Below are 12,217 nucleotides of genomic sequence, written 5' to 3' on the forward strand. Positions count from 1 at the left end.
GGAGAGGGGGGCGGCGTTGGAGGGGGGGTGGGGTGGTGGGGAGGGGGTAGGGGTGGTGGGGAGGGGGTAGGGGCGTTGGAGGGGGTAGGGGTGATGAGGGGGTAAGGGTGGTGAGGGGGGTTTGGGGTAGGGGGCAGCGGCGTGCAGAAGGGGGGGCGACGGATGACCGGGGCCAACGCACCATCGCCCCCCCCCCTCTGCACGCCCCCCCAAACGCCGCAACCTCCCCAAACGCCGCAACCCCCCCAAACGCCGCAACCCCCACCCCCCCAAACGCCGCAACCCCACCCCCCCAAACGCAGCAACCCCCCCCAAACACCACAACCCCCCCAAACGCCGCAACCCCCCCCCAAACGCTGCACCCCCCCCAAACGCCGCAACCCCCCAAACGCCGCAACCCCCCCCCAAACGCCGCAACCCCCCCCAAACGCCGCAACCCCCCCAAAAGCCGCAACCCCCCCAAACGCCGCAGCCCCCCTAAACGCCGCAACCCCCCCAAACGCCGCAAACCCCCAAACGCCGCAACCCCCCCCAAACGCCGCAACCCCTCCCCCCAAACACCGCAACCCCCCCCAACGCCGCAACCCCCCCCCCGCCAAACGCCGCAACCCCCCCCAATCCACCCTTCTCCAACGCCGCTACCTCCGCACTCTCCCTAGGTCACTGAACGGCGTCAACCATCATCAATGGTTGACGCCGTTTTTAAGATACTCTGTTTTTCGCCGACGTGGCCCGTTGCCACGTCGGCGGGAATTCGGCCCATCCGGCACGGAGAATGTCTGTCTGTTAAAAATCAATGACATCCCGCCGGCGCCAGCTGTTTTCAGAGGCTGCCGGCGGGATTTGCACAACGCCGGTCTTTTACCGCTCGGAGAATTAAAAACCCGGCGGGAGCGGGAATAACGCTGCCGCCGGCCGATGCAAGGTCGGAGAATTTCGCCCCTTGTGTCATCATATTCAGAAACATGTGAAGTACATAGAGGGCGATTCTCCCAGCCCCGCGCTGGGCCGGAGAATTGCCGCAACCGCACCACGACGCCCCGGTGCCAGCGCGCAATTCTCCTAGGTGCGTAGAATTGGCGCTATTTGCGCCGGCACGTTTGACGCCACATCGGCGGTGCCGCCGATTCTCCGTCCAGGATAGGCCGAGCGGCCGCGCAGATATGACAGAGTCCCGCCGGCGCCGTTCATCCCGGTCGCTGCCGGCGGAAACCCTGCGCGAAGGGTTGGGGGGACGGCCTGTGGTGATGGGGGGGGCGGCCTCCAATGGGGTCTGGCCCGCGATCGGGGCCCACCAATCGGCGGGTCGGCCTCTCCCCACCCGGGCCGACTTTCCTGAACACCAACGTCATGTTGAATCGGGGTCGGCGCGCGTAAGACGTCCCCTGCGCATGCACAGGTTGGCGCGGCGCCCATTTGGCGCTGGGAAGGGAGGCTGGAGCAGCGTGAACCGCTCCAGCACCGTGCTGGCCCCCTGTGGGGTCCAGAATCGGTCGTGCCCATGACCGTTTCGCGCCGTCGTTCTCCATTTGGGACAATCGCCCCCATAATTTTTTTAAATGGTACTGAAGAAATTTTTGGGAACAATGGGGGAATTCAACCCGAACAAAGAGGACCATGTAATTGCAAATGAAATCAGGCATTTGTGGCCCCCAGGAATGAGGACTATCGTGGAGGAGGTGTTGTTTTATGTTTACTGATTGTGGTCAGGTGGTTGATGATTCATTTGAGAGGGAGGAGCCAAGCCCTAAGTTTTGGAGTTTTGATATGAGCTTGGATGGGTTATGGTGTTGAAGACAAAGCTGCAGTCAATGAACTGGAGCCTGTCGTAGGAGTTCTTGTTGTCGAGATGCTCCAGGGATGAGTGTTGGTTGATGGTGCCCAGTGCAGACAGGTTGTGTTGGTATGCAAATTGCAGTGGATCAAGGCATTCTTGAAGAATGGGGTTGATGCGTCTCATGACCAACCTCTCGAAGCACTTCATAATGTCAGATGTCAAGGCCACTGAACAGTAGTCATTGAGGCACGTTGCCTGGTTCTTCTTTGACACCAGTATGATGGTGGTCTTCTTGAAGCAGGTGGGAACTTCGGAAAGGAGTCGGTAGAGGTTGAACACACCTGCCAGTTGGTCCGCGCAGGATCTGAGTGCACGATCAGGGACTCCGAGAGTTCACTTTCAAGAAGGCCGATCTGAATTTGGAAGCTGTGACATAGGTATGGGTGTGTCAGAGGCTGCTAGGGCAGTTGACAGTAGTTTGATGGTTTCCTGCTCAAGCCGAGTATAAAACACATTGAGGTCATAGGGGAAGAATGCGCTGCTGCCGGAGACTCTACTCAGCTTTGCTTTGTAGCCCATAATCGTGTTTAGGCCTTGCAACAACCGCACAAGTCCGTAATGTTAGTTTGCATGGACCCCTCAAATGACAAAGGCCATGACACGCAAGCCCTCAGGGGTCTCCACCAGATCTCCCTGCATATCCTGCTGGACATTTAGCATCAGCGACCTGATAGATAACTCCAGAGGCTTGTCATTTACCTTGAACTCAGTGTGGTGCTGGTCTCCAAGAGTCCTCTGGCTGCTGACATCCTATGATTTCTCCACCTCTGTCAGCTCTTCATGTGAATGTGATATGCCATCACCACTTTGAATTATCCATGGAGACAACAAAGTAATGCCCTCCAACAATCAACATCCTGGGTGTTGCCATTGATTTGAAACTGAACTGGACTTGCCACATTAATACTGTGGCTATCAGTGCAGGTCAAAGGCTCGGCATCCTACAGCAAGTAATTCACCTGATCCCCAAAACCTGTTCAACAAGGCACAAGTCAGGAGAGTAACGGTATACCCTCCACTTGCCTGGGTGAGTGTAGCTCCAACACCACTCCAGAAGCTCGACACTATCCAGGACAAAGCAGCCAGCTTGATTGATTCCCCTTTCACAAATATTCAATCCTTCCGCAATCGACGAAGTGTCAGCTGTGTGTACCAGCTATAAGATGCACTGCTGGAACTCACCAAAGTTCGTCAGGCAGCACCTTCCAAGAGCAGCAGAAATCTGGGTCCCCCACCATCTGGTGGTTCCCTTCCAAGTTACTCACCGCCTGACTTTGAAATATATCACTGTTCCTTCACTGTCACTGGGTCAAAATTCTGGAATTCCCTTCCAAACATCACTGTGGTTGTACCTATACCTCAGGGACTGCAACGGTTCAAGAAGGCAACTCACCACCACCTTCTGAAGGGCAACTAAGGATGGGCAATAAATGTTGACCTAACTATCAATGCCCACATCCCGTAATTTTTTTTAAAAAAATGCTCTGAGCCGGTTTTTGCTTCAGAGAAAGGGTGTGACACCTGTGCAGATGCCAGTATCTCATCGTTAGAGGTTAAGCGGTGGGGGGGGGGGGGTGTCTTCAGGCTCACCAGAGGTTCTAGCGCATGGCACATCTGCAGGAGGAAGACATTTATCATTATCATTACATTTAATCATCACACAGTTAATGTGCATGCAAGGCTAGCTGATGAGAAAATGAACAACTACAGCATGGTGCCCTCTGGATTTGACAGCAGTGGGCACTCTTGTTGCGATATTTCCATTTAAGTTGTTTGCACTCCCTGCCACACTTGCATCAGTACATTGCATTCTGGCCTTCATCTGAGCACTATGCCTCGCCACGAATGATGGAATAAGCTCTACAGTTGCCTTCCATCACAGTGCATCCATCTCATAGCGGATCAGGACATTCAGATTGGGTGCCCCACCACTCGTTTTCTGTGTTCCACTGGATTCTGGCTTCTCTAAGGGAACTCCCTCTCCCTGATGCACCATTCTAGCCTGCCCATTCCTCACCTCGAGAGTCATGTTGCAGGGCATGTCAGAGGACCATACCTCGCCATTCAGTGCACTCAGGCCAAGCATGCAGACATCCCAGTCTTGGCAGTGCAGGTTCCAGTGCCAGTTGCCACACACATTCTTGCACCCCTGAGAGTAATGAGGAATGCCCCCCTCCCCCCACCCCCTGCCTACACGTCTTAACACAGTTCCATGCCATCTCTGAACCCATTCTTGCTAACTACAGAAGATCGGTGAACCTTTACAACACTGAAGCCATGTGTGAGGCATACCACTTCATGCCCACAAACCTGGGCAGCAACCTTTGTCCAGTCCCCCTTGGTAACATGCAGTAGCATCCTCTTGCCATCCCTGGATATCAAATTGTCACACTGTCAATAACTTTCACCACCACAACTCCAGACATTCATCAGAAAAGGGCGAGGCAGAGTTCCCACTGAAGTTGGCCTCCCGCCTTCCATGCTCACCAGTTGATGAGGGTATTATTGCAAATAATGCTTCTTTATTCTGTTGGAGAAAATTCCTTCTACGTCCCCTGCAACCCCTGGCAGCCCGAAGAGTGCTGCTTGCAGTTTTTAAATTCCATGCTGGGTCACCATTGGACCTGGTGCTCAACTCATTCTCGACTGCACCCGCAGTATGAGGCCGACCGAAAGATGCATTTCATGCTGGGCGGGCATAATTGACCACACAGTGTGAAATCGCCTGCAGCGCCGAGAAAGATTCTGTCTGCAACAGCACTTTGCTGTTATTTTTGACCTCGGCAGGGAATGTCCCGCTGAGCCCGCACTTACATCATTTCCAGGTCTCCCCTTCTTTCCAGGAAGAGTACTCGCGATTTGGCGTGTAATTTTTCAAGGCCAGCTAGATCTTTTAACCCCCCCTCAGCTACCCCACGGCAGCTTCCTACCCCCCCTTACTGCGCCCAACTTACCTCTTATGGGCTCCTTGCACCCCCCCCCCCCCCCCCCCCCCCCCCCCCCCGCCCCCACCTCATCCCACCTCTTATGGACAAGGCACCCTGGGCCCGACCCCTCGCATGGGAAACCTGGCAGACGGGCACCTTGGCACTGCTAACCTGGCACCATGGGGAAATGCCTCTGCCAACCTGGCAGTGCCACTCAGGCACTTTGGCAGTGCCAGGATTACACTACCAGGGTGCCCAGGTGACAGTGACAACGTGCCAGATTAGCAGTGCCAAGATGTCTGGTATCACCGAGTGTTCCAGGATGCCACCAGGGATCTCCAAATGCCTGGGAAACACTCCCTCAGGTGCTGTTGCACCTGGTCCACGTTTGTGTGGACCTGTGCTAAACGAAACACTGGTAAGATCTCCCAGGTGTGAGGTCCCGGGAGAATCCAACACAGGAATATTTAAATGAGCTAATGGGTCATTTAAATATGCTAATCTGGATTGTGTCAAGTGAAGGCGAGATTCAGAGAATGATGTCTCGTGAGATCCCATTGAATCTCCTGAGACGTTTCAAGCGTTATGAATCTCGCAACGGGCAGCACGGTGGCGCACGTGGTTAGCACGGTTGCCTCACGGCGCAGAGATCCCAGGTCCGATCCCGACTCTGGGTCACTGTCCGTGTGGAGTTTGCACATTTTCCCCGTGGGTTTCGTCCCACAACCCAAAAGATGTGCAGGGTAGGTGGATTGGCCACGCTAAATTGCCCCTTAATTGGAAAAAATTAAATGGATACTCTAAATTTATTTTAAAAAATGAATCTCGCAAGAGGTTGCATCACCAAGTCAGGCATGACGAGGCCACTAAATCGCGCCCGAGGTCCACTTACGGGCCTGTCGACTTTGTGCGCACACCAGACATGAAATTCAGGTCCAGGTCTTGCTGCCGATGGGCACAGAGTGCTTCTGTATTTGAGAAGTTGTGAATGGTACTGAACATTGTGCAAAAGTCAATCATCATCATTTCTGAATGTACGTTGGAGAGAAGGTCATTGATGAAACATTTGACAAAACCCCTTATAAACCACTCTGAGGAGATCCTTCATTGATGTCCTGGGACTGAAATTATTCTGCTTTCAACAAATCACAAATATCTTTTTTTGTGTTATGTATGACTCCAGCTAGTGGTCTCCCCCATCGAATCCCATTGACTACAATTTTACTGGGGCTTGTTAATGCTACATTTGGTCAAATACTCCCTTGATTTAAAGGGCAGTCACTCTCAACTCACCTCTCACATTCATCTCTTTTGTCCACATTTCAATTAAGCCTGCAAAGAGGTTTGGGGCTGGGTCGCCCTGGCAGAACCCAAACTGTACATCAGAGAGCAGATTATTGTTGAGTAACTGCAGGGCAGCACGGTAGCACAAGTGGATAGCACCGTGGCTTCACAGCGCCAGGGTCCGAGGTTCGATTCCCGGCTTGGGTCCCTTGTCTGTGGGGAGTCTGCACGTTCTCCCAGTGTCTGCGTGGGTTTCCTCCGGGTGCTCCGGTTTCCTCCCACAGTCCAAAGACATGCAGGTTCAGTGGATTGGCCATGATAAATTGCCCTTTGTGACCAAAAGAAAGGATAGGAGGGGTTATTGGGTTACGGGGATAGGGTGGGAAGTCAGGACTTAAGTTGGTCGGTGCAGACTCGATAGGCCAAATGGCCTCCTTCTGCACTGTATGTTCTTTGTTCTAAACACTGCTTAATAGCTCTGTCAATGACACTTTTTGTCCATTTGCTGATGATTGAGACTTGACTGATGGGACAGCAATTATCAGATTTAATTTATCTTGCTTTTAGTGGTCAGTACATATCTGAGCAATTATTTATTGTTGAGTAGATGCCAATGTTGTAGCTATAGCAGAGCAGTGTGGGTAGTAGGGTGCAATTTCTGGAGCACACGTCTTCATTACTGCAGTTGGGATTCATCGCCCTTACTGTATTTAGTGCCTTCGATTTTTGATATCAAGTGGAATGAATCAAATTGTGTGAAGACTGGCACTCCCACATGCTGCTGGGGATATCAGGAAGAGGCTGAGATGGATCATCCACTCAGCACTACTGGATGAAAATGTTTGCAAATGGCGGACAAAAGCCAGAGTAAATATTGACAAAACACTGGGGCGGGATTCTCCCATCTGAAGGCAGAGTGTTGACGCCGTCGTAAAAACTGGAGAGTTTAACGACGGCGTTATCGGACCACTCTGTGTAGCGATCCTCTGCCCTACAGGATGCCAGCATAGCACTGGAGTGAGCCATGCCGCTCCAGCAGTCGATACTGGCATCAAATGGGTGCCGTGGGTCTGCGCATGCGCGCTGCGGCGTGAATGCGTGCATGCGTGCATGCGTGGTAGCTCCCTTCTCCGCGCCGGCCCCAATGCAACATGGCATAGGGCTACAGGGGCCGGTGCGGAGAAAAAGAGGCCCTCATCACAAGAGGCCGGCCTGCCGATTGGCAGGCCCCGATCGCGAGCCACTCCACGGTGGAGCCCCCCCGGTCGGGCACCCCTCCCCCCACCAGTCTGCCCCAGACTGGATGGATGCCAAGGTTCCGCTGGGTAAGACCAGATGTGAACGGCGGCGGCAGGACTTGGGCTTTTTTGGGTGGCCACTCTTCCCATCCCGGGCAGAGAATCGCCGGGGCGCTGACCATGCCGGCGCCAATGACGCTGATTCTCCGGTGACCAGAGAATCGGCGGACCGGTGTCAGGGCTGTGTCACATGAATCGCGCCTGGCCTGCCGATTCTCCGACCCGGCGTGGGCTGAGAGAATTCCGCTCAAGGTTTCAACCTCAACCAGAGAATTGTATTCAATACTGAACACCACATCGTTGGATGGATGTAAATATATTGGAGAGAGAACAAGAAAGATATACAAAATTTGCTTCAGGAATGAGATACTTTATGGGCGGATACGCCCCGAACCGGCTGGGCGGCCACCCCAGCACCGAGGAGTGGCGTGAACCACTCCGGCAGGAAACCTCGTGTCAATCCCTTCCTCCCTCGTGGAAGGAAAAAAACAATTCTAAACTTTCATTTCCCCATTTTGCTGTTTGTTCCCTTCTGGACTCTGACTTTTATCAAGCGAATATTCTTCCACTACCAAGGGACTGATTTTGGGCGTCTCCTGTAACTATGTGGGTCCGGCTACTGCGATACCTGCTGTACATAAAATCCAGCCCCAGATCCCTGTCCATTCACTCTCCCAATCAATTTACCACATGCCTCATGGAAATTAGAATAATTCAGTAACATGAAACTCCAATGAAACAATTTAGACTGCCACAAAAATTCCTGGTGATTATGTTGTTCAAAGCAGTCATTAACCAAACCATCCATATTAAATTTAAAGAGCCCTATCATAACATTTGTAATTACATTTGCCGGCTGCTTCTGAACATTTTTCTTACCTTTTTTTGATTCCTCTTTTCTACTTAGTTGGTTGGAAACAATTTTGCTGCACAGGGGACACCATGACATAGTATTATTGGCACTGGACAAGTAAACCAGAGACCCAGAGCAATGATCTGGGAATCTGGTTTTGAATCCCACCATGTGGTGGAATTTAAACCCACTAAAATACCTGGAATTAAAAGTCTAATGAAGACAATGAAACCATTGTCGTAAAAACCCATCTGGTTCAGTTCAGTAATGCCCTTTAGTGATCGTTACCTGGTCTGGCCGACAATGCACTCCAGAACCAATGTGGTTGACTCTTAAACGCCCTCTGAAATGGCCTAGAAAGCCATTCCATTGTATTCAGCTGTTACAAAAAAGGAAATAAAAAACAGATGCATCACCCGGCATTGACCCAGGCACCAGAAACAGTGATGGCAGACCCAGCCCTGTCGACCCTGCAAAGTCCTCCTTACTAACATCTGGGGGATTGTGCCAAAGTTGGGAGACCTGTCTCATAGACGAGTCAAGCAACAACCTGACATAGGCATACTCACAAAATCAAACCAAACGATGTCCCAGACATCACCATCACTGATCTGATCTCTACTGCACCCCTTTACGCTTCACCCGAAGCCTGTGTATTTTATGTTTACCCTATTATGTATTTTCTTTTCCAGTACGGAATAATCTGTTTGAGCTGCACACAGAACAATATTTCTCACTGTACCTTGGTAGACGTGACAATAAACCAATCCAATCCAATCCATTCCTGGGTATGTCCTGTCTCGCCAGCAAGGCAGACCGCGCAGAGGTGGCGGCATAGTGGGCAATAGTCGGGAGGGAAATGCACTGGGCATCCTCAACATCAATTCTGGACTGCATGGTGGTTAAACATGGGCAAGAAAAGGCAGCATGTGGCGCAGTGGTTAGCACAGCTGCCTCACGGTGCTCAGGTCCCAGGTTTGATCCCGGCTCTGGGTCACTGTCTGTGTGGAGTGTAGCCACCGAAGTTGGCCATTTCTTCTCCCTGTGTTTGTGTGGGTTTCGCCCCCACAACCCAAAAGATGTGAAGAATAGGTGGATTGGCCATGATAAATTGCCCCTTAATTGGAAAAACAGCATTGGGTACTCTAAATTTAAGAAAAAAAGAAAAAAAAATGGGCAAGGAAACCTGCTGATTACCATGTACCGCCCACCATCAGCTGATGAACACCACTTGGAGGATGCACTGAGGATGGCAAGGGCACAGAATATACTCTGGGTGGGGGACTTCAATGTCCATAACCAAGAATGGTTTATTAGCATCACCAGTGACTGAGCTAGCCAGGTTCTAAAGAGCTTAACTTCTAGACTGGAACTGGCGCAGGTGGTGAAGGAACCAACAGGAAAAACATACTTGACCTCATTCTCACCAACTCTGCCTGCAGCAGATGCATCTATCCATGACAGTATCAGTAGAAATGACAACCGCATTGTACTTGTGGAGACAAAGTCCCTGTCTTCACACTGAGGATACCTTCCATCATGTTGTATGGCACTACCACTGTGCTAAATGGGATGGACTTCAAACAAATCTAACTCAAGACTGGGCATCCATGAGCCACTGTGGGTCATCAGCAGTAGCAGAGTAGTAGTCAACCACAACCTGCAACCTCATGGCCTGGCATATCCCCCACTCTACAATTATCACCCAGCCAGGGGATCAACCTGGTTCAATGAAGAGTGGAGGAGAGCATGCCAGGTGCAACACCAGGCATACCAAAAAATGAAGTGTCAACCTATTGAAGGTGCAACACAGGACTACTGATGCGCCAAAAAGCTTAAGCAGCAAGTAATAGACAGAGCTGAGCAATTCCACAACAAATACATCAGATTTCAGCTCTGTAGTCCTGCCACATCCAGCCGTGAATGGTGGTGGGCAATGATCCAACTCACTTGAGGAAGACGCTCAACAAATATCCCCATCCTCAATGATGAAGGAGCCCAGCACATCTGTGCAAAAGACAAGGCTGAGGCATTTGCAACAATCTTCAGCCAGAAGTGCCAAGTGGACGATCCATCTTTGTCTCCTGAGGGGGTCCCCAGCATCACAGATGTCAATCTTAAGCCAATACGCTTCATGCCACACGATGGCAAGAAACAGCTGAAGGCACTCAATACTGCAAAGGCTATGGACCTTAACGATATTCCGGCAATAGTACTGAAGTCTTGCGCTCCAGAACTTGTCATACCCTAGCCAAACTGTTCCAGTGCAGCTACAACACTGGCATCTACCCGGCAATGTGGAAAATTGGCCAGGTGTGTCCTGTACACAAGAAAAAGGACAAATCCAACCCAACCAATTACAGTCCTATCAGACTACCCTCCATCATCAGCAAAGTGATGGAGGGAATCATAAAGCAGCACTTACTCAGCAATAACCTGCTCACGGACGCTCAGTTTGGGTTCCACCACGGTCACTCAGCTCCTGACTTAATTACAGCCTTGGTTGAAACATGAACCAAAGGGCTGAATGCTGGAGGTCAGATGAGAGTAACTGGCCTCAACATCAAGGTCGCATTTGACCGAGTATGAAACTCCAGCAAAATTGGAGTCAATGGGAAAAAGGAGGGCAACTCTCCGCTTGTGGAGTTATACCTCGGACAAAGGAAGATGGTTGTGGTGGTTGGAGGTCAATCATCTCAGCTGCAGGCTCAACTCCAGGCTTCAACATCTGCATCTCACCCACTATTTTTAATCCACATGAATTTGTTAAAGTCTGGCCATTGATATCCTTCACTTTCCATTTCAAATTTTAAATTGTGAAATAAATGAGAAATGAGAATTAAGTTAAAACTAAGGGCCGTGATCATCTGTTTAGGAGACTATGTTCTCCTGCCAGAGTTGAATTGGAATTTAATTGCCACCCATTGGGAGCACAAATCAGGAAGCAATTCGGTAGCACTCGCCATGCATATGTATGCATGGCAAGGAATACGAGCGATCCCCTTCACTATCACGCCACCAATTTTGTGCAAACTCCCGCGGCTGGCCAACCTATCTTGGTCGCAAAGAAGCTGCTTACCCACCCTGAATGTTCTGGATCCCCTTCCTCCCCCAAGTATGGGATGACCTGAGCCACCCACCCACAGAGACCTCTAAATAGCAGGACACCACAGAGATCCCTAAAGGAAAACCCCAAACTACAGGAACCCCTCCCCCGCTGTCTGGAAGCTAGAGAGCAGTCCAGACAGGAGCAGCAAAGAAAAAAGTCACTGTTGTAACACTCCCTGGGCATACACCTGCTGGTTCAAACAGAGGAAGTACCATGTGTCCATTCCTGGAAAGAGAAAAGCAGAGACCTGTGTTTAAGTCCTTCGATCGTTTAACCGATTGATAATAAGTTTAGTGTCACAAGTAGGCTTACATTAACAATGCAATTGAGTTACTGTGAAATGCCCCAAGTCACCACTATCCAGCGCTTGTATGGATACACAGAGGGAGAATTCAGAATGTCCAACTCACCGAACAACACGTCTTTCGGGACTTGTGGGAGGAAACCGGAGCACCCGGAGGAAACCTACGCAGGCACAGGGAGAACGTGCAGACAGTGACCCAAGCCAGGAATCGAACCTGGGACCCTGGAGCTGTGAAGCAACAGTGCTAGTCACTGTGCTACCGTGTCACCCATAAATCATTGATTCATTTCTCTTTGTGAACTTCCACAAACACAGCCTTGCGTCATTCATCTTCCTTCATCATAATAATAATCTTTATTGTCACAAATGGGCTTACATTAACACTGCAATGAAATTACTGCAAAAAGCCCCAAGGCGCCACATTCTGCATCTATTCGGGTACACAGAGGAAGAATTCAGAATGTCCAAATTACCTAACAAGCACCTCTTTCGGGACTTGTGGGAGGAAACCGGAGTACACTGAGGAAACCCATGCAGATATAGGGAGAACATACAGACTCTGCACATACAGAGACCCAAGCTGGGATTCGAAACTGGGACCCTGG

General features: G+C 50.9%; 1 protein-coding gene across 47 annotated transcripts in view; it reads left to right on the forward strand.

Annotated features, from left to right (window-relative positions):
• nrxn1a (neurexin 1a) overlaps positions 1 to 12,217 on the forward strand; it is a 2,342,145-nt gene that overhangs the window by 711,026 nt on the left and 1,618,902 nt on the right. The window lies entirely within an intron of this gene.

This window comes from Scyliorhinus canicula, chromosome 1, assembly GCF_902713615.1.
Source record: "Scyliorhinus canicula chromosome 1, sScyCan1.1, whole genome shotgun sequence".
NCBI lineage: Eukaryota > Metazoa > Chordata > Chondrichthyes > Carcharhiniformes > Scyliorhinidae > Scyliorhinus > Scyliorhinus canicula.